This window comes from Heterodontus francisci, chromosome 32, assembly GCF_036365525.1.
Source record: "Heterodontus francisci isolate sHetFra1 chromosome 32, sHetFra1.hap1, whole genome shotgun sequence".
Classification (NCBI taxonomy): Eukaryota; Metazoa; Chordata; class Chondrichthyes; order Heterodontiformes; family Heterodontidae; genus Heterodontus; species Heterodontus francisci.
Genome location: NC_090402.1, coordinates 61,768,485 through 61,788,231, shown reverse-complemented (window position 1 = coordinate 61,788,231; position 19,747 = coordinate 61,768,485). Strand labels below are relative to the sequence as shown.

Here is a 19,747-nt window from a genome sequence, read left to right as displayed (position 1 = left end):
GTGCAGAGGAGATTTACTAGGATGTTGCCTGGTATGGAGGGAAGGTCTTACGAGGAAAGGCTGAGGGATTTGAGGTTGTTTTCGTTGGAGAGAAGGAGGAGGAGAGGTGACTTAATAGAGACATATAAGATAATCAGAGGGTTAGATAGGGTGGATAGTGAGAGTCTTTTTCCTCGGATGGTGATGGCAAACACAAGGGGACATAGCTTTAAGTTGGGGGTGATAGATATAGGACAGATGTTAGAGGTAGTTTCTTTACTCAGAGAGTAGTAGGGGTGTGGAACGCCCTGCCTGCAACTGTAGTAGACTCGCCAACTTTAAGGGCATTTAAGTGGTCATTGGATAGACATATGGATGAAAATGGAATAGTGTAGGTCAGATGGTTTCACAGGTCGGCGCAACATCGAGGGCCGAAGGGCCTGTACTGCGCTGTAATGTTCTAATTCTAATTCTAATTCTAATGGGGCTGAAGGTTGATAAGTCTCCAGGACCTGATATCCTACACCCCAGAATGTTGAAAGAGGTCGCTTTGGCGATAGTGGATGCATTGGTGATCATCTTCCAAAATTCTATAGATTCTGAAACAGTTCCTGCAGACTGGAAGGTAGCAAATGTCACCTCACTATTTAAGAAGGGAGGGAGAGAGAAAACAGGAAATTACAGACCTGTTAGCCTGACATCAGTCGTTGGGAAAATGCTCGAATCTATTCCAAAGGATGTGATAAATGGACACTTGGACAAGAATGATCTGATTGGGTATAGTCAACATGGATTTTTTTTGAGGATGTTACTATAAGAATTGATAAAGGGGTGGATGTGGTATACTTGGATTTTCAGAAGGCTTTTGATAAAGTCCCCCACAGCAGGTTGGTTAGCAAAATTAAAGCACATGGGATAGGAGGTAATAAGGATTAAGGATTGGTTAACAGGAAGAAAGCAGAGAGTAGGAATAAATGGGTCATTCTCGTGTTGGCAGGCTGTGACCAGTTGGTACTGCAGGGCTCAGTGCTTGGGGCCCCAACTGTTCACAATCTATATCACTGGTTTGGATGTGGGCTCCAAATGTAGTATTTCTAAATTTGCAGATGACACAAAACTAGGTGGGAATGTGTTGTGAGGAAGATGCAAAGCGGCTTCAAGGGGATTTGGAAAGAGCGGGTAAGAATGTGGCAGATGGAATATAACATGGAAATATGTGAGGTTATCCACTTTGGTAGGAGGAATAGATGTGCAGAGTATTTCTTAAATGGTAAGAGATTAGAAAGTGTAGACGTACAAAGGAACCTATCTGTCCTCGTCAATAAGTCACTGAAAGCTGACATGTAAGTGCAGCAAGCAGTTAAGAAGGCTAATGATATGTTAGCCTTTATCGCAAGAGGATTTGAGTAGAAGAGTAGTGAAGTCTTGTTTCGCACCTTGGTTAGACCGCACCTGGAGTACTGTGTGCAGTTTTGGTCCCTTTACCTTAGGAAGGATATTATTGCCATAGAAGGAGTTCAACGAAGGTTCACCAGACTTGTTCCCAGGATGACGGGACTGTCCTATGAAGAGAAACTGGGCCTGTATTCTCTAGAGTTTCGAAAAATGAGAGATGATCTCATTGAAGCCGACAAAATACTTAAAGGGATAGACAGGATAAGACGTTTCTCCTGGTTGGGGAGTCTAGAACCAGGGAACACAATTTTAAAATAAGGGGGAAGCCACTTAGGACAGAGATGAGGAGAAATTTCTTCACTCAGAGTGTTGTGAATCTTTGGAATTCTCTATCCCAGTGGGCTGTGGAAGCTCAGTCATTGAGTATGTTTAAAGCAGAGATTGACAGATTTCTAAATACAAATGACATAGGAGGATATGAGGATAGCGTGGGAAAAATGCATTGAAGTGGATGATCAGCCATGATCGTATTGAATGGCAGGGCAGGCTCGATGGGCTGAATGGCCTACTCCTGCTCCTATGTTCCTATAGTCTCCTGTTCACAGGACTTCCTTCTGGCACCTGAACAAACTGGCACTTCATAATTCTCATCCTGAAAAGTGAATGCCGACAGTCTGTTCATCTGTGAGGGGAATCATATCCAATACCCAATCCTCTCTCCACACTCGATACCAATCCTCTTCACACTCAATACCCAATCCTCTTCACACTCAATACCTAATCCTCTCTCCACACTCGATACCCAAACCTCTCCACACTCGATACCCAATCCTCTTCACACTCAATACCCAATCCTCTTCACACTCAATACCTAATCCTCTCTCCACACTCGATACCCAAACCTCTCCACACTCGATACCCAAACCTCTTCACACTCGATACCAATCCTCTTCACACTCAATACCCAATCCTCTTCACACTCAATACCTAATCCTCTCTCCACACTCAATACCCAATCCTCTTCACACTCAATACCTAATCCTCTCTCCACACTCGATACCAATCCTCTTCACATTCAATACCCAATCCTCTTCACACTCAATACCTAATCCTCTCTCCACACTCGATACCCAAACCTCTCCACACTCGATACCCAAACCTCTTCACACTCGATACCAATCCTCTTCACACTCGATACCAATCCTCTTCACATTCAATACCCAATCCTCTTCACACTCAATACCTAATCCTCTCTCCACACTCGATACCCAAACCTCTCCACACTCGATACCCAAACCTCTTCACACTCGATACCAATCCTCTCCACACTCGATACCAATCCTCTTCACATTCAATACCCAATCTTCTCTCCACACTCAATACCTAATCCTCTCTCCACACTCGATACCAATCCTCTTCACACTCAATACCAATCCTCTTCACATTCAATACCCAATCCTCTCTCCACACTCAATACCTAATCCTCTCTCCACACTCGATACCCAATCCTCTTCACACTCAATACCCAATCCTCTCTCCACACTCAATACCTAATCCTCTCTCCACACTCGATACCAATCCTCTTCACACTCAATACCCAATCCTCTTCACACTCAATACCTAATCCTCTCTCCACACTCGATACCCAATCCTCTTCACACTCAATACCCAATCCTCTCTCCACACTCAATACCTAATCCTCTCTCCACACTCGATACCAATCCTCTTCACACTCAATACCCAATCCTCTCTCCACACTCAATACCTAATCCTCTCTCCACACTCGATACCAATCCTCTTCACACTCAATACCCAATCCTCTCTCCACACTCAATACCTAATCCTCTTCACACTCAATACCCAATCCTCTCTCCACACTCAATACCTAATCCTCTCTCCACACTCGATACCAATCCTCTTCACACTCAATACCTAATTCTCTCTCCACACTCGATACCCAATCCTCTTCACACTCAATACCCAATCCTCTCTCCACACTCAATACCTAATCCTCTCTCCACACTCGATACCCAATCCTCTTCACACTCAATACCCAATCCTCTCTCCACACTCAATACCTAATCCTCTCTCCACACTCGATACCAATCCTCTTCACACTCAATACCCAATCCTCTTCACACTCAATACCGAATCCTCTCTCCACACTCGATACCCAAACCTCTCCACACTCGATACCCAAACCTCTTCACACTCGATACCAATCCTCTTCACACTCAATGCCCAATCCTCTTCACACTCGATGCCTAATCCTCTCTCCACACTCAATACCCAATCCTCTTCACACTCAATACCTAATCTTCTCTCCACACTCGACACCCAAACCTCTCCACACTCGATACCCAAACCTCTTCACACTCGATACCCAATCCTCTTCACACTCGATACCCAATCCTCTTCACACTCGATGCCTAATCCTCTCTCCACACTCGATACCCAATCCTCTTCACACTCAATACCTAATCCTCTCTCCACACTCGATACCCAAACCTCTTCACACTCGATACCCAATCCTCTTCACACTCGATACCAATCCTCTTCACACTCAATGCCCAATCCTCTCTCCACACTCAATACCTAATCCTCTCTCCACACTCGATACCAATCCTCTTCACACTCAATACCAATCCTCTTCACATTCAATACCCAATCCTCTCTCCACACTCAATACCTAATCCTCTCTCCACACTCGATACCAATCCTCTTCACACTCAATACCCAATCCTCTTCACACTCAATACCGAATCCTCTCTCCACACTCGATACCCAAACCTCTCCACACTCGATACCCAAACCTCTTCACACTCGATACCAATCCTCTTCACACTCAATGCCCAATCCTCTTCACACTCGATGCCTAATCCTCTCTCCACACTCAATACCCAATCCTCTTCACACTCAATACCTAATCTTCTCTCCACACTCGACACCCAAACCTCTCCACACTCGATACCCAAACCTCTTCACACTCGATACCTAATCCTCTTCACACTCGATACCCAATCCTCTTCACACTCAATACCTAATCCTCTCTCCACACTCGATACCCAAACCTCTTCACACTCGATACCCAATCCTCTTCACACTCGATACCAATCCTCTTCACACTCAATACCCAATCCTCTTCACACTCAATACCTAATCCTCTCTCCACACTCGATACCCAATCCTCTTCACACTCAATACCCAATCCTCTCTCCACACTCAATACCTAATCCTCTCTCCACACTCGATACCAATCCTCTTCACACTCAATACCCAATCCTCTCTCCACACTCAATACCTAATCCTCTCTCCACACTCGATACCAATCCTCTTCACACTCAATACCTAATCCTCTCTCCACACTCGATACCCAATCCTCTTCACACTCAATACCCAATCCTCTCTCCACACTCAATACCTAATCCTCTCTCCACACTCGATACCCATTCCTCTTCACACTCAATACCCAATCCTCTCTCCACACTCAATACCTAATCCTCTCTCCACACTCGATACCAATCCTCTTCACACTCAATACCCAATCCTCTTCACACTCAATACCTAATCCTCTCTCCACACTCGATACCCAAACCTCTCCACACTCGATACCCAAACCTCTTCACACTCGATACCAATCCTCTTCACACTCAATGCCCAATCCTCTTCACACTCGATGCCTAATCCTCTCTCCACACTCAATACCCAATCCTCTTCACACTCAATACCTAATCTTCTCTCCACTCTCGACACCCAAACCTCTCCACACTCGATACCCAAACCTCTTCACACTCGATACCCAATCCTCTTCACACTCGATACCCAATCCTCTTCACACTCGATGCCTAATCCTCTCTCCACACTCGATACCCAATCCTCTTCACACTCAATACCTAATCCTCTCTCCACACTCGATTCCCAAACCTCTTCACACTCGATACCCAATCCTCTTCACACTCGATACCAATCCTCTTCACACTCAATGCCCAATCCTCTCTCCACACTCAATACCTAATCCTCTCTCCACACTCGATACCAATCCTCTTCACACTCAATACCAATCCTCTTCACATTCAATACCCAATCCTCTCTCCACACTCAATACCTAATCCTCTCTCCACACTCGATACCAATCCTCTTCACACTCAATACCCAATCCTCTTCACACTCAATACCTAATCCTCTCTCCACACTCGATACCCAATCCTCTTCACACTCAATACCCAATCCTCTCTCCACACTCAATACCTAATCCTCTCTCCACACTCGATACCAATCCTCTTCACACTCAATACCCAATCCTCTCTCCACACTCAATACCTAATCCTCTCTCCACACTCGATACCAATCCTCTTCACACTCAATACCCAATCCTCTCTCCACACTCAATACCTAATCCTCTTCACACTCAATACCCAATCCTCTCTCCACACTCAATACCTAATCCTCTCTCCACACTTGATACCAATCCTCTTCACACTCAATACCTAATCCTCTCTCCACACTCGATACCCAATCCTCTTCACACTCAATACCCAATCCTCTCTCCACACTCAATACCTAATCCTCTCTCCACACTCGATACCCAATCCTCTTCACACTCAATACCCAATCCTCTCTCCACACTCAATACCTAATCCTCTCTCCACACTCGATACCAATCCTCTTCACACTCAATACCCAATCCTCTTCACACTCAATACCTAATCCTCTCTCCACACTCGATACCCAAACCTCTCCACATTCGATACCCAAACCTCTTCACACTCGATACCAATCCTCTTCACACTCAATGCCCAATCCTCTTCACACTCGATGCCTAATCCTCTCTCCACACTCAATACCCAATCCTCTTCACACTCAATACCTAATCTTCTCTCCACACTCGACACCCAAACCTCTCCACACTCGATACCCAAACCTCTTCACACTCGATACCCAATCCTCTTCACACTCGATACCCAAACCTCTTCACACTCGATACCAATCCTCTTCACACTCAATCCCCAATCCTCTTCACACTCGATGCCTAATCCTCTCTCCACACTCGATACCCAATCCTCTTCACACTCAATACCTAATCCTCTCTCCACACTCGATACCCAAACCTCTCCACACTCGATATCCAATCCTCTGCACACTTGATACTCAATCCTCTTCACACTCGATACCCAATCCTCTCTTCACACTCGATACCCAATCCTCTCTCCACACTCGATACCCAATCCTCTCTTCACTTTCAATGCCTAATCCTCTCTCCTCACTGGTGCCCAAAAGACACATGCATTTTCTCACGGAAATCATTGAAGAGTGGGAAGTTGGTCTGATTTGCGTTTGAAAAATTACGGTGTGATCTAACTGATTAGATTAGATTAGATTAGAGATACAGCACTGAAACAGGCCCTTCGGCCCACCGAGTCTGTGCCGACCATCAACCACCCATTTATACTAATCCTACACTAATCCCATATTCCCAACAAACATCCCCACCTGTCCCTATATTTCCCTACCACCTACCTATACTGGTGACAATTTATAATGGCCAATTTACCTATCAACCTGCAAGTCTTTTGGCTTGTGGGAGGAAACCGGAGCACCCGGAGAAAACCCACGCAGACACAGGGAGAACTTGCAAACTCCACACAGGCAGCACCCAGAAGCGAACCCGGGTCTCTGGAGCTGTGAGGCTGCGGTGCTAACCACTGCGCCACTGTGCCGCCCTAATGTGATCTCATTTGAGTTGTTTAAAGGATTTGATAGGGTAGATAGAGAGAAACTATTTCATCTGGTTGGGCGAGTCCAGAACAAGGGGTCATCACCTTAAAATTAGGGCTAGGCCATTCAGTGATGATATCAAGAAGCACTTCTTCACACAAAGAGTAGTGGAAGTCTGGAACTCTCCCCCACCCCCAAAAAAAAGTGGTTGAGGTTGGGGGTCAGTTGGAAATTTCAAAACTGAGGTTTATACCCTTTGTTGGGTAAGGGTTATGGAACCAAGATGGGCAGATGAAGTTAAGATACAGATCAGCTATAATCTAACTCAATGGGGGAACATGCTCAAGTGGATGAACAGCCTCCTCCTGTCCCTCATGTAATGAGACCAATTGGTACAGCCCTGCTCTTGCACCATGTAATATTACTCATCTGAATCCAGGAACTTGCCAATCTACTTGTGTCAGCATCACACTGAACCCATTCACTATGTCAAAGAATTGCCCAAGGCTAATAGTGTGTGAATGTTATTTCATGTCATTTTTTCAATGCAGTGAAACAACCCAAGGCAGTTGAGGTTGGGAGAGAAATTCAGGAGGTGACTAAAAGCATGGGTCACAGTGGTTAGCTTTAAGGAGAATCTTAAAGACAGGGAGGAATTAAACAAAGGACTTCAGATTGTAGGGATGAGATGGATGAAAGATTTCCCACCATTGATAGAGCAGTGGGGGAAGGAAAGTGCAGAATTGGAAGAGCGATGGGTGGAACTATAGACATGAGGCTGGAGAAAGGTCTGGAGGTGGAGAAGCAAAGCATTGGATGGATTTATAGAGAAGGATAGAATGTATGTCTGTGATGCTGCTTGAATACTGTTGGGATTCCTTTCTCTGTCGGACTGTGTTGCACACATGCTCCTCCTGCTGGTGGTGCTCTCCATTAACAACCAGGGCTGTTTCCAAAACACCAACGCCTGGCTCCTGCAAACCTCCATTTGACTGTCCATTGTTGGCAGGACTCTGTATGCACCCAACTTTACTGCTATCCGGAGGTCAGTGATCTGCAGCACATCATGCTCTCTCTCCTCTGAGTTCACTGCCCTCTGATCCTCCCTACATTTCTCCCTCCATATCAGCTCCCCAACCCATATTCACAACCACCACTAGGCCTTGCCATTTCATGTGGTCTTGCTAGTCCTATCCTATCAACCCAGAGACGGTCTTCTCTGATCATCTCCTTGTATCACTCTCCACCCACACCCCTCTCCCATGCCCCAACCCTACTTCCCTCTGTATCTGTCCCTGGAGAAAAAATTCTCCCTCAATTCACTTACAACTGTGCTTTCAATATCCAACAGCCTTTGGCTGTCCGTTCAGCTCAACATTTCTGTATCTACTGATTTACTCAACTGCACCCTCACCTCCACCTTTGATGTCCTAGTCCCCAATTAAACCATTACTCTCTCTCACTCTAGCCGCTACCCTGGTTCAACCCTCATCTCCACTCCCTTAAGTTGGGATGCAGATTTGAGTGGATATGGTTTAGCCATCCACTGCCAGATGTGGCTTGACCATATCAAACACTGTTGGGTCCTGCTCTCATCTGCTAAAACTGATCTCTATTCCCAGATCATACTGGAATGCAAAGATAACCCCCAGCTTCTTTTCTTTACTGCAATCCATCTTCTTAAACCCCTCTCCCCCGTTTCCTCCACCCTCACCTCCAACTATAAAAGTGAGGAGCTCATGGACTTCTTTGTCTATATTATTGAGATCATCCGATCAGCTGCCGCTGCCACTTGACTCCTTTCCACTAGCTCACTGAGCCAAACTTGCTCTAATGCTCCCTCTCATCCAAACCCTGAACTCACACCTTTCTCTTGTTTCTCTCCTATTTCCCATCATGCCCAGTCCAAGTTCATTTTGTCCATGGGACCCACTTCCTGATCCCTCAACCCTTTTCTCACTAAACCTCTGACGACCCAACCTCCCCTCTTGAACCCCGCATTAGCTGATATTGTTACTAGTTCTCTCTTTTCATGTTATCCCTCTCTCCATTAAATGAGTGTGACTTGAACAGAGTGCTGGAAGTTGAGGGAATCTTAATCTCTTTCAAAAAATCTAATTTTGTTTGTATTTAACATTTAAATTCTAAATTTCATCCAGGGGCCTAAGCAGGGATATACAAGTGATCCACTGGGAAGCAGCTGTAGTTCGTTAATTAAGAAAACTAGTTTGAACTGTTTTTTCTGTACCTGGGGCTCAACTAATCTCTTTAGTTTCAGAACATATAAATACAGAAATCTCAGTGCGACTTAGCATTGAGTGCAATTTGAACAGAGTGCTGGGAGTTCAGTGAGTTGAGGCAGTTTGCTGAGTGAGTGAAGGAGGTGCTCCTTTGCTTTGCTTTTTCTAACTCTTACAACCTGTAGGATTTGGTTCTTACTCGACTTGGGGAAGAAGCTAGCTGTCTGGTGAGTATCTGATAAGTGGCTAAAGTTCTATTCTATTCCTAAGGTTTAAAATAGTACAGGAACTGGTGTGTTGACCCTTTCTTTCTGTAGAGTATCAACTGACGTGACAGACAAAGATACACTAAAACCAAAGTCCCATATAACTTCACTTTATTAGTACTAGAATCACTTAAAGCATACAATTGCTTACAACAGTTTTATTTAGACACCAAATAAGTACAAATCTCACTTCTTGTACAAGATACTACCCGTCAACACAGAGGTGATCAGTCTCTTGTCACGGTTGATCACTGAGCCTCCAGCCTCAGGGTCCTGCCTTCGAGAATTGTTCCCGGGTTCTCGCTGAGAATACCCTCAAGTGTTAACCCTTATATATTCTTTGAAGGCTCCTTGTTCAACCCATGACTCACATGATCTTGTTTTGCCCAAATCTTCAAGCATTATCTCATCTTTGGCAAACATTAGCCATTTAGCCAACTGGACAGAAGTCCAGACTTTTTTACATTAACCACCATTCATTCCCCTGTATCTGCTCCTCTTTTATCTATTCTTGTTCAACACTCTAGTCTAACGGTCACATATCCCTAACCACAAGCTTCGACGTGTCTGTTAGCTTACTTCAGCAAGTTCTGTGCTGATCTTTAGCTGCCTTAGAGCATGCTGGGTATAAAGCATTCCTTGATCAACCTTTTGGGGCCTACAGGTGGTAAGGTTAATGAAATATATAAAAAAGGAAAATAAATAATTGAATAAAATAATTAAGTAGTGAATTAAAACACACTATGGATGGCAGGACAGGTGATGTATCATGGCTGCAGCATGTGGGAGCTCCTAGATGCCAGTGTGATCCAGGGCAAACACATCTGCAGTAAGTGTTTGCAGCTCAAAGAGCTTCGGCTCAGAGTCATTGAACTGGAGGCCGAGCTGCAGACACTGCGACACATCAGGGAGGGGGTAAGTTACCTGGACACATTGTGTCAGGAGCCGGTCACACGCCTTAGGAGAGGGTCTTCTGATTTGGTCCGGGATGGGAGAGTGTGGCTGCAACTGAGGCGAGTAAGGGGACCCAGAGGGCAGGAGTGCAGGAGCCTCAGCCTTTGCGATTGTGTAACAGGTTTGAGGTTCTTTCAGCTTGTTTGGGTGAGAGTGGGGGCTGCAGGGTGGATGAGCAACCTGACCATGGCACCATGGTACAGGAAGCCATTTAATTTGGGGGTGTGGGGGGAGCAAAAAAGAATGTAGTGGTAGTCGGGGACAGTATAGTGAGGGGAATAGACACTGTTCTCTGCAGCAAAGAGTGAGAGTCCAGACAGCTGTGTTGCCTGCCCGGTGCCAGGCTTTGGGGCATCTGCTCAAAGCTGGGGAGGAACTGACAGTGGGAGAGGGAGGATCCAGTCATTGTGGTTCATGTAGAAACCAACAACATGGGCAGGACAACGAAAGAGGTTCAGTATAATAATAATGAGGAGCTGGGCACCAAATTAGGAAGCAGAACCTTGAAGGGGTTACTGGGAAAGTGGTGGCTGTACCATTGGGACGGTCTACACCTGAACTGTGCTGGGGCTGGTGTTCTAGCGAGCTGCATAACTAGGAAAGTAGAGAGGGATTTAAACTGAATAGTGGGGGCAAGGGATCAAAATTGGGAAGATATGGTGAATGAAAGAGTAGAGACAAGGCAAGAGAGAAAGGTATTAATATGGGAAATGAAAAACAGACTGTGATTGGATTGGTGGTTTGTGATTGCATTGGTGGTTCAGTGGTAGGATTCTCGCCTGCCACGCGGGAGGCCTGGGTTCGATTCCCGGTCAATGCAATGATGCTCCTATTGGGTTGGCACAGTGACGCAATGTTTAGCACCACAGTCTCACAGCTCCAGTGACCTGCGTTCAGTTCTGGGTACTGCCTGTGTGCAGTTTGCAAGTTCTCCCTGTGACTGCGTGGGTTTCCACCCGGTGCTCTGATTTCCTCCCACAGCCAAAGACTTGCAGGTTGATAGGTAAATTGGCCATTGTAAATTGCCCCTAGTGTAGGTAGGTGGTAGGAGAATTGAGGGAAGGTGGGGATGTGGTAGGAGAATTGTGGGGATTAATGTAGGATTAGTATAAATGGGTGGTTGATGGTCAGTACAGACTCAATGGGCCGAAGGGCTTGTTTCAGTGCTGTATCTCTCTATGTATCTATGTGGCAGGAAGAGATAGAGAGTATAAATCTAAGAGAATCACAGAATCGTTACAGTGCAGAAGGAGGCCATTTGGCCCATTCCGTCCACATTAGCTCTCTGAAAGAGCAACTCCCTCAGTTCCATTCCCCTGCCTTCTCCCCATAACCCTGCACATTCTTCCTTTTCATATAACTGTCTAATTCCCTTTTGAATGCTTTAATTGAACTTGCCTCCACCACTTTCTCAGCCAGCAATTCCAGACCATAACCACTCGCTGCATGAAAAAGTTTTTCCTCATGTCATTTTTGCTTCTCGCTCCAAAATACATTAAATCTGTGCCCTCTCATTCTCGATCCTTTCAGGAGTGGGAACAGTTTCTCTCTTATTTACTCTGCCCAGACCCCTCATGATTTTGAATACCTCGATCAAGTCACCTCTCAGCCTTCTCTTCTCCAAGCAAAACAGTCCTAACCTCCCCAATCTAACTTCATAACTGAAATTTCTCATCCCTGGAACCATTCGCATGAATCTCTTCTGTATTCTCGCCAATACCCTCACATCTTTCCTCAAGTGCGGCGTCCAGAATTGGACACAATACTCCAGCTGAGGCCAAACTAGTGACTTATACAAGTTCAACATAACTTCCTTGCTCTTGTACTCTATGCCCCTATTAATAAAGCCCAGGATACTGTATGCTTTATTAACCACTCTCAACCTGTCCTGACACCTTCAATGACTTATGCACATATACATCTATGTCCCTCTGCTCCTGCACCCACTTTAGAATTGTTCCCTTTATTCTATATTGTATCTACATGAATCACCTCACATTTCTCTGCAATGAACTTCATCTACCACCTGTCTGCCCATTCCACCAACTTGTCTATGTCCTTTTGAAGTTCTACACTATCCTCCTCACAGTTCACAATGCTTCCATGTTTCACACCATCTGCAAATGCATCCAAAGGCTAGAGGTTATAAAAATAATAAAAGGACAAAACTAAAGGCTCTCTATCTGAATGCACATAGCATTTGAAACAAAACAGATGAACTGATAGCTCAAAAAGAAATAAATAAGTACGATCTGACAGCCATTCCAGAGACATGGCTGCAGGATGACATAGATTGAGACCTGAAAATTGAAGGGTGTATGGCAATCACCAGGGAAGTGGTACTGAACAAATTGTTGGAGCTGTGGGCTGATAAGTCCCTGGGTCCTGATGTACTTCATCCTAGGGTGTTAAAAGAAGTGGCTAGTGAGATAGTTGATGAGTTGGTTTAGATTTTCCAAAATTCCCTAGATTCGGGAAGGTTCCATTTGATTGGAAAATAGTGAATGTAACTCCTTTTTAAAAAAGGGAGGGAGACAGAAAGCAGGAAATTGCAGGCCAATTAGCTTAACATCTGTCTTAAGGAAAATGTTAGAAGCTATTATTAAAAACGTTATAGCAGGGCACTTAGAAAAATTCAAGGTAATCAGGCAGAGTCAACATGGTTTTGTGAAAAGGAAATCATGTTTAACCAATTTATTGGAGTTCTTTGAAGAAGTAATATGTGCTGTAGATAAAGGGGAACCAGTGGATGTATTGTACTTCAATTTCCAGAAAGCAATTGATAAGCTGCCGCATCAAAGGTTATTGCAGAAAATAAAAGCTCATAGGATCGGGGTTAACATATTGGTATGGTTAGAAGATTGGCGAGCTAACAGGAAAAAAAGAGTTTGCATAAATGGGTCATTTTCTGGTTGGCAAGATGTAACGAGTGGTGTGCCACAGGGATCTGTGTTGGGTCCAAAGGCATGCTTGCTAAATTTGCTGATGACACAAATATTGGTAGTTATGAAGAGGACATAAGGAGGCTACAAAGAGACCACATCTGGTGTGCTGTACACAGTACTAGTCTCCTGATTTAAGGAAGGATTAGATTAGAGATACAGCACTGAAACAGGCCCTTCGGCCCACCGAGTCTGTGCCGACCAGCAACCATCCATTTATACTAATCCTACACTAATCCCATATTCCTACCAAACATCCCCATCTGTCCCTATATTTCCCTACCACCTACCTATACTAGTGACAATTTATAATGGCCAATTTACCTACCAACCTGCAAGTCTTTTGGCTTGTGGGAGGAAACCGGAGTACCCGGAGAAAACCCACGCAGACACAGGGAGAACTTGCAAACTCCACACAGGCAGTGCCCAGAATCGAACCCGGGTCCCTGGAGCTGTGAGGCTGCAGTGCTAACCACTGCGCCACTGTGCCGGATGTAAATGCGTTGGAGGCAGTACAGAGAAGGTTTACTCAACTAATACCTGGAATGGGCGGACTGTCTTATGAGGAAAGATTGGACAGGCTAGGCTTGTATCCACTGGAGTTTAGAAAAGTAAGAGGTGACTTGATTGAAACATATAAGATCCTGAGGAGTCTTGACAGGGTGCATCTGGAAAGGATGTTTCTCCTTGTGGGAGAATCTAGAACTCGGGGTCACTGTTTAAAAATAAGGGGTCACCCATTGAAAACAGAGCTGAGGAGAAATCTTTTCGCTCAGAGGGCAGTGAGTCTTTGGAATTCTCTTCCTCAAAAGGCAGTAGAAGCAGAGTCTTTGAATATTTTTAAGGCAGAGGTAGATAGATTCTTGATATACAAGGGGTTGGAAGGTTATTGGGGGTAGGCAGGAATGTGGAGTCGAGTTTACAATCAGATCAGCCATGATCTTATTTAATGGCAGAGCAGGCTCGTCTGTTCATAAATCTGCAGTCACCAAACTTCTCAAAAAACCCACCCTCAACCCGACCATTCTTGCAATCTACCACCGCATCTGCAACCTCCCTTTCCTCTCCAAAGTTCTTCAACATGTTATCAGCTCCCAAATCCTTGCCCATCTTTCCCAGAATTCCATGTTTGAATCCCTCTAATCAGGTTTCCACCCTGCAGCAGGGCCACAACAGCTCTTATCAAAGTCACAAATGACTGTGACAAAGGTAAACTTTCCCTTTTCATCATTCTTGACCTGTCTGCAGCCTTTGACACGGGTGACCACACCATCCTCCTCCAACACTGTCCTCCAGCCTGGTGAGACTGTTCTCACCTGGTTCCATTCTTAAATATCTAACTGTAGCCAGAATATCCCTTGCAATTTCTTCTCTCCCTGCAACGTTACCTCTGGTGTCCCCCAAGGATTTTTCCTTGGCCCCTCCTATTTCTCATCTACATGCTGTCCCTCAGCAACTTCATCTGAAAGTGCAGCATTTCACATGAACGCGAATGAGACTCAGCTCTACCTCATCACCAACTCTCTCAACTCCTCCACTGTTACTAAATTATTAGACTGCTTATCTGACATTCAGTACTGGATGAGCAGAAATTCCCTTCAATTAAATATTGGGAAGACTGGAGACATTGTTTTTGGTCTCCTCTCCAAAATCCGTTTCCTTGCTATCGAATCTATCCTTCTCCCTGGCAACAGTCTGAGAGTAAACCAGACCCAGCCTCTCCAATCTCTCTTTATAACTCAAGCCCTCCAAACCAGGCAACATCTTTGTGAACCTTTTCTGCACCCTCTCTAGCGGCGACCAGAACTGCAGACAGTACTCCAAATGCGGCCGAACCAACGTTATTTACAACTGTAACATGATGTGACAACTCTTGTTATCAGGGCCCATAGCCTTTGCAGTATCCAGTGCCTTCAGCCATTTCTTGATATCATGTGGAGTGAATCAAATTGGCTGAAGACTGGCATCTGTGATGCTGGGAACCTGAGGAGGAGGCCGAGATGGATCATCCACCCAGCACTTCTGGCTGAGGTTGAAATTTTGAGTTGCCAGATCTGTTTGAAATTTATCCCATTTAGTATGGTGAGAGTGCCATACGAGACGATGGTGGTTTCCCTCAATGTGTATAGGAAATAGGAGCAGGATTGGTCCATTCAACTCATCGGTTCTGCTCCACCATTCAAATAGATCATGGCTGATCATCTACCTCTACACCATTTTTCCCCACTATCTCCATATCCCTTGATGTCATTAGTATCCAGAAATCTATTGATTTCTGTCTTGAACACACCCACAGCCTCTGGGGTACAGAATTCCACTGATTCACCAGCTTCTGAGTTCAGAAATTCCTCCTCATCTCAATCTTAAATGACCTACCCCTTATTCTGAGACAGCTGGAGTGGCAGCTGGGACACTGTGGAGCATCCACGTGGCAGAGAGTATCGTGGATAGCATGTACAGAGAGGTGGTCACAGCGCAGGCTCAGACCCCACAGGCAGGAGGGGAATGGGTGACCACCAGGCAGAGCCAGAGGACTAGGCGGGCAGTTCAGGAATCTCCTGTGGCTATTCCCCTGCAAAACAGATATACTGCTTTGGATACTGTTGGGGGGAATGGCCTCTCAGGGGCAAGCAGCAACAGCCCAATTCGTTGCACCACGGTTGGCTCTGCTGCACAGGGGAGGAGTAAGAAGTGTGGGAATGCAATAGTTATAGGGGATTCAATTGTAAGGGGAATAGCGTTTCTGTGGCCGCAAAAGAGACTCCAGGATGGTATGTTGCCTCCCTGGTGCTAGGGTCAAGGATGTCTCAGAGCGGTTACAGGGCATTCTGAAGGGGGAGGGTGAACAGCCAGTGGTCGTGGTACACATTGGTACAAACGACGTAGGTAAAAAAAAAAAGGATGAGGTCCTAAAAGCAGAATATAGGGAGCTAGGAAGTAAGTTGAAAAGTAGGACCTCAAAGGTAGTGATCTCAGGATTACTACCAGTGTCACGTGCTAGTCAGAGGAGAAATAGCAGGATATATCGGATGAATGCGTGGCTGAAGAGATGGTGTGAGGGGGAGGATTTTAGATTCCTGGGACATTGGGACTGGTTCTGGGGGAGGTGGAACCAGTACAAACTGGACGGGTTACACCTGGGCAGGACCGGGATTGATGCCCTAGGGGGAGTATTTGCTAGAGTGGGTGGGGAGGGTGTAAACTAAAATGGCAAGGGGATGGGAACCTTTGCAAGGATTCAGAGGAGGGGGGATCAAAGATAAGAACAAAAGACAGTAAGGGGATTATGAAAAGTGATAGGCAGAGAAATCAAGGGCCAGAATCAAACAGGGCCACAGTGAAAAATAGTGGGAAGGGGACAAGTAATGTTAAAAAGACAAGCCTTAAGGCTTTGTGCCTTAACGCACGGAGCATTCGCAATAAAGTGGATGAATTAATCGCACAAATAGATGTAAACGGGTATGATATAGACGGGATTACGGAGACATGACTGCAAGGTGACCAGGGATGGGAAATGAACATCCAGGGATATTCAGTATTTAGGAAGGACAGACAAAAAGCAAAAGGGGGTGGAGTTGCATTGCTGGTTAAAGAGGAAATTAATGCAATAGTGAGGAAAGATATTAGCTCTGACGATGTGGAATCTGTATGGGTAGAGCTGAGAAACACTAAGGGGCAAAAAAACATTAGTGGGGGTTGTATATAGACCCCCAAACTGTAGTGGTGATGTTGGGAATGGCTTTAAACAGGAAATTAGAGATGCATGCGATAAAAGAACATCTGTAATTAAGGGTGATTTTAATCTGCATAAAGATTGAACAAATCAAATTAATCACAATACCACAGAGGAGGAATTCTTGGAGTGTATACGGGGTGGTTTTCTGGACCAATACGTTGAGGAACCAACTAGAGAACAGGCCATTCTAGACTGGGTATTGTGTAATGAGGGAGGAATAATTGACAATCTAGTGGTGCGAGACCTCTTGGGGACGAGCGACCATAATATGATAGAATTCTTCATAAAGGTGGAGAGTGACATAGTTGATTCTGAGACAAGGGTCCTGAATCTTAGTAAAGGAAACTACGAAGGTATGAGGTGCGAGTTGGCCATGACGGATTGGGAAACGTTACTTAAAGGGATGACGGTGGAAAGGCAATGGCAAACATTCAAAGAGCGCATGGATGAACTGCAACAATTGTTTATCCCTGTCTGGTGCAAAAGTAAAACAGGAAAGGTAGCCAAACCATGGCTGACATTGGGAGCAGTTCAGAATTCAGCAAAGGAGGACCAAGGGATGGATTAAGAAGGGGAAAATAGAGTATGAGAGTAAGCTTGCGGGGAACATAAAAACTGACTGTAAAGGTTTCTATAGGTATGTGAAGAGAAAAAGATTGGTGAAGACAAATGTAGGTTCCTTGCAGTCAGAAACAGGGGAATTTATATGGGGAATAAAGAAATGGCTGACCATCTAAGTGCATACTTTGGTTCTGTCTTCACAAAGGAGGACACAAATATCATAGCAGAAAATGTTGGGGAACACAGGGCTTAGTGAGAGAGAGGAACTGGAAGAAATCAGTATTCGTAGAGAAATGGCGTTGGGGAAACTGATGGGATTGAAGGCCGATAAATCCCCAGGGCCTGATGGTATGCATCCCAGAGTAGTTAAGGAAGTGGCCCTAGAAATAATGGATGCATTGGTGGTCATCTTCCAAGATTATATAGACTCTGGAACAGTTCTTACAGATTGGAGGGTAGCTAATATAATCCCACTATTTAAAAAGGGAGGTATGAGCGGAGGGTGAGTTGTGAGGAGGATGCAGAGAGGCTTCAGGGTGATTTGGACAAGTTGAGTGAGCTAATGTATGGCAGATGCAGTATCATGTGGATAAATGTGAGGTTATCCACTTTGGTAGCAAAAACAGGAAGGCAGATTATCATCTGAACGGCTATAAACTGAGAGAGGGGAATATGTAGCGAGACCTGGATGTTCTCGTACACCAGTCACTGAAGGTAAGTATGCGGTAAAAAAGGCAAATGGTATATTGGCCATCATAGCGAGAGGATTCGAGTACAGGCTCAGGGATGTCTTGCTGCAATTATACAGGGCCTTGGTGAGGCCACACCTGGAATATTGTGTGTGTGCAGTTTTGGTCTCCTTATCTGAGGAAGGATGTTCTTGCTATAGAGGGAGGGCAGCGAAGGTTTACCAGACTGATTCCTGGGATGGCGGGACTGACGTATGAGGAGAGATTGAGTTGGTTAGGATTATATTCGCTGGAATTCAGAAAAGTGAGGGGGAATCTCATAGAAACCTATAAAATTCTAACAGGTTGTGACAAGGTGGCACAGTGGCGCAGTGGTTATCACTGCAGCCTCACAGCTCCAGTGACCCAGGTTCAGTTCTGGGTACTGCCTGTGCGGAGTTTGCAAGTTCTCCCTGTGACCGTGTGGGTTTCCGCTAGGTGTTCCGGTTTCCTCCCACAGCCAAAGACTTGCAGGTTGATAGGTAAATTGCCCCTAGTGTAGGTAGGTGGTAGGTTAATTGTGGGGATGTGGTAGGGAATATGGGATTAATGTAGAATTAGTATAAATGGGTGGTTGATGAATGGCACAGACTTGGTGGGCTGAAGGGCCTGTTTCATTGCTGTATCTCTCTATGACTGTATGACTATGACAGGGTCAATGCAGGAAGGATGTTCCTGATGGTGGGGGAGTCCAGAACCAGGGGTAATAGTCTAAGGACATGGAGTAAACCATTCAGGACTGAGATGAGGAGAAATTTCTTCACCCAGAGAGTGGTGAGCCTGTGGAATTCACTACCACAGAAAGCAGTTGAGGCTAAAACATTGTACGTTTTCAAAAAGGAGTTAGATATTGCTCTTGGGTCTAAAGGGATCAAAGGGTATGGGGCAAAAGCCAGAACAGGCTACTGAGTTGGATGATCAGCCATGATCATAATGAATGGAGGAGCAGGCTCAAAGGGCGGAATGGCCTACTCCTGCTCCTATTTTCAATGTTTCTATATGTCTCCGGTTCTAGTCTCACCAACCAGAGGAAACCCCCTACCCACATCTACCCTGTCATGCCTTGTCAGAATTTTGTAAGTTTCAATGAAATCACAGCTCATTCGCAATTCTAGAGAATACAGACCCAGGAACTGGCAAATGTTAGAAATGTAATAGGTTTTAAGCAAATAAAGCGGGGGTGGGGCAAGAGATAACAAAAGGCAATGTGTTGATAGGACAGAGGGTCACA

The 19,747-nt window shown here is 45.2% G+C and overlaps 1 non-coding gene across 1 annotated transcript; it reads left to right on the top strand.

Moving 5' to 3' along the window:
* Positions 1-11,298: 11,298 nt before the first annotated feature.
* On the top strand, positions 11,299-11,369 carry trnag-gcc (transfer RNA glycine (anticodon GCC)). The gene has a single exon. It is a non-coding gene; the product is annotated as a tRNA-Gly (tRNA).
* Positions 11,370-19,747: the final 8,378 nt, after the last annotated feature.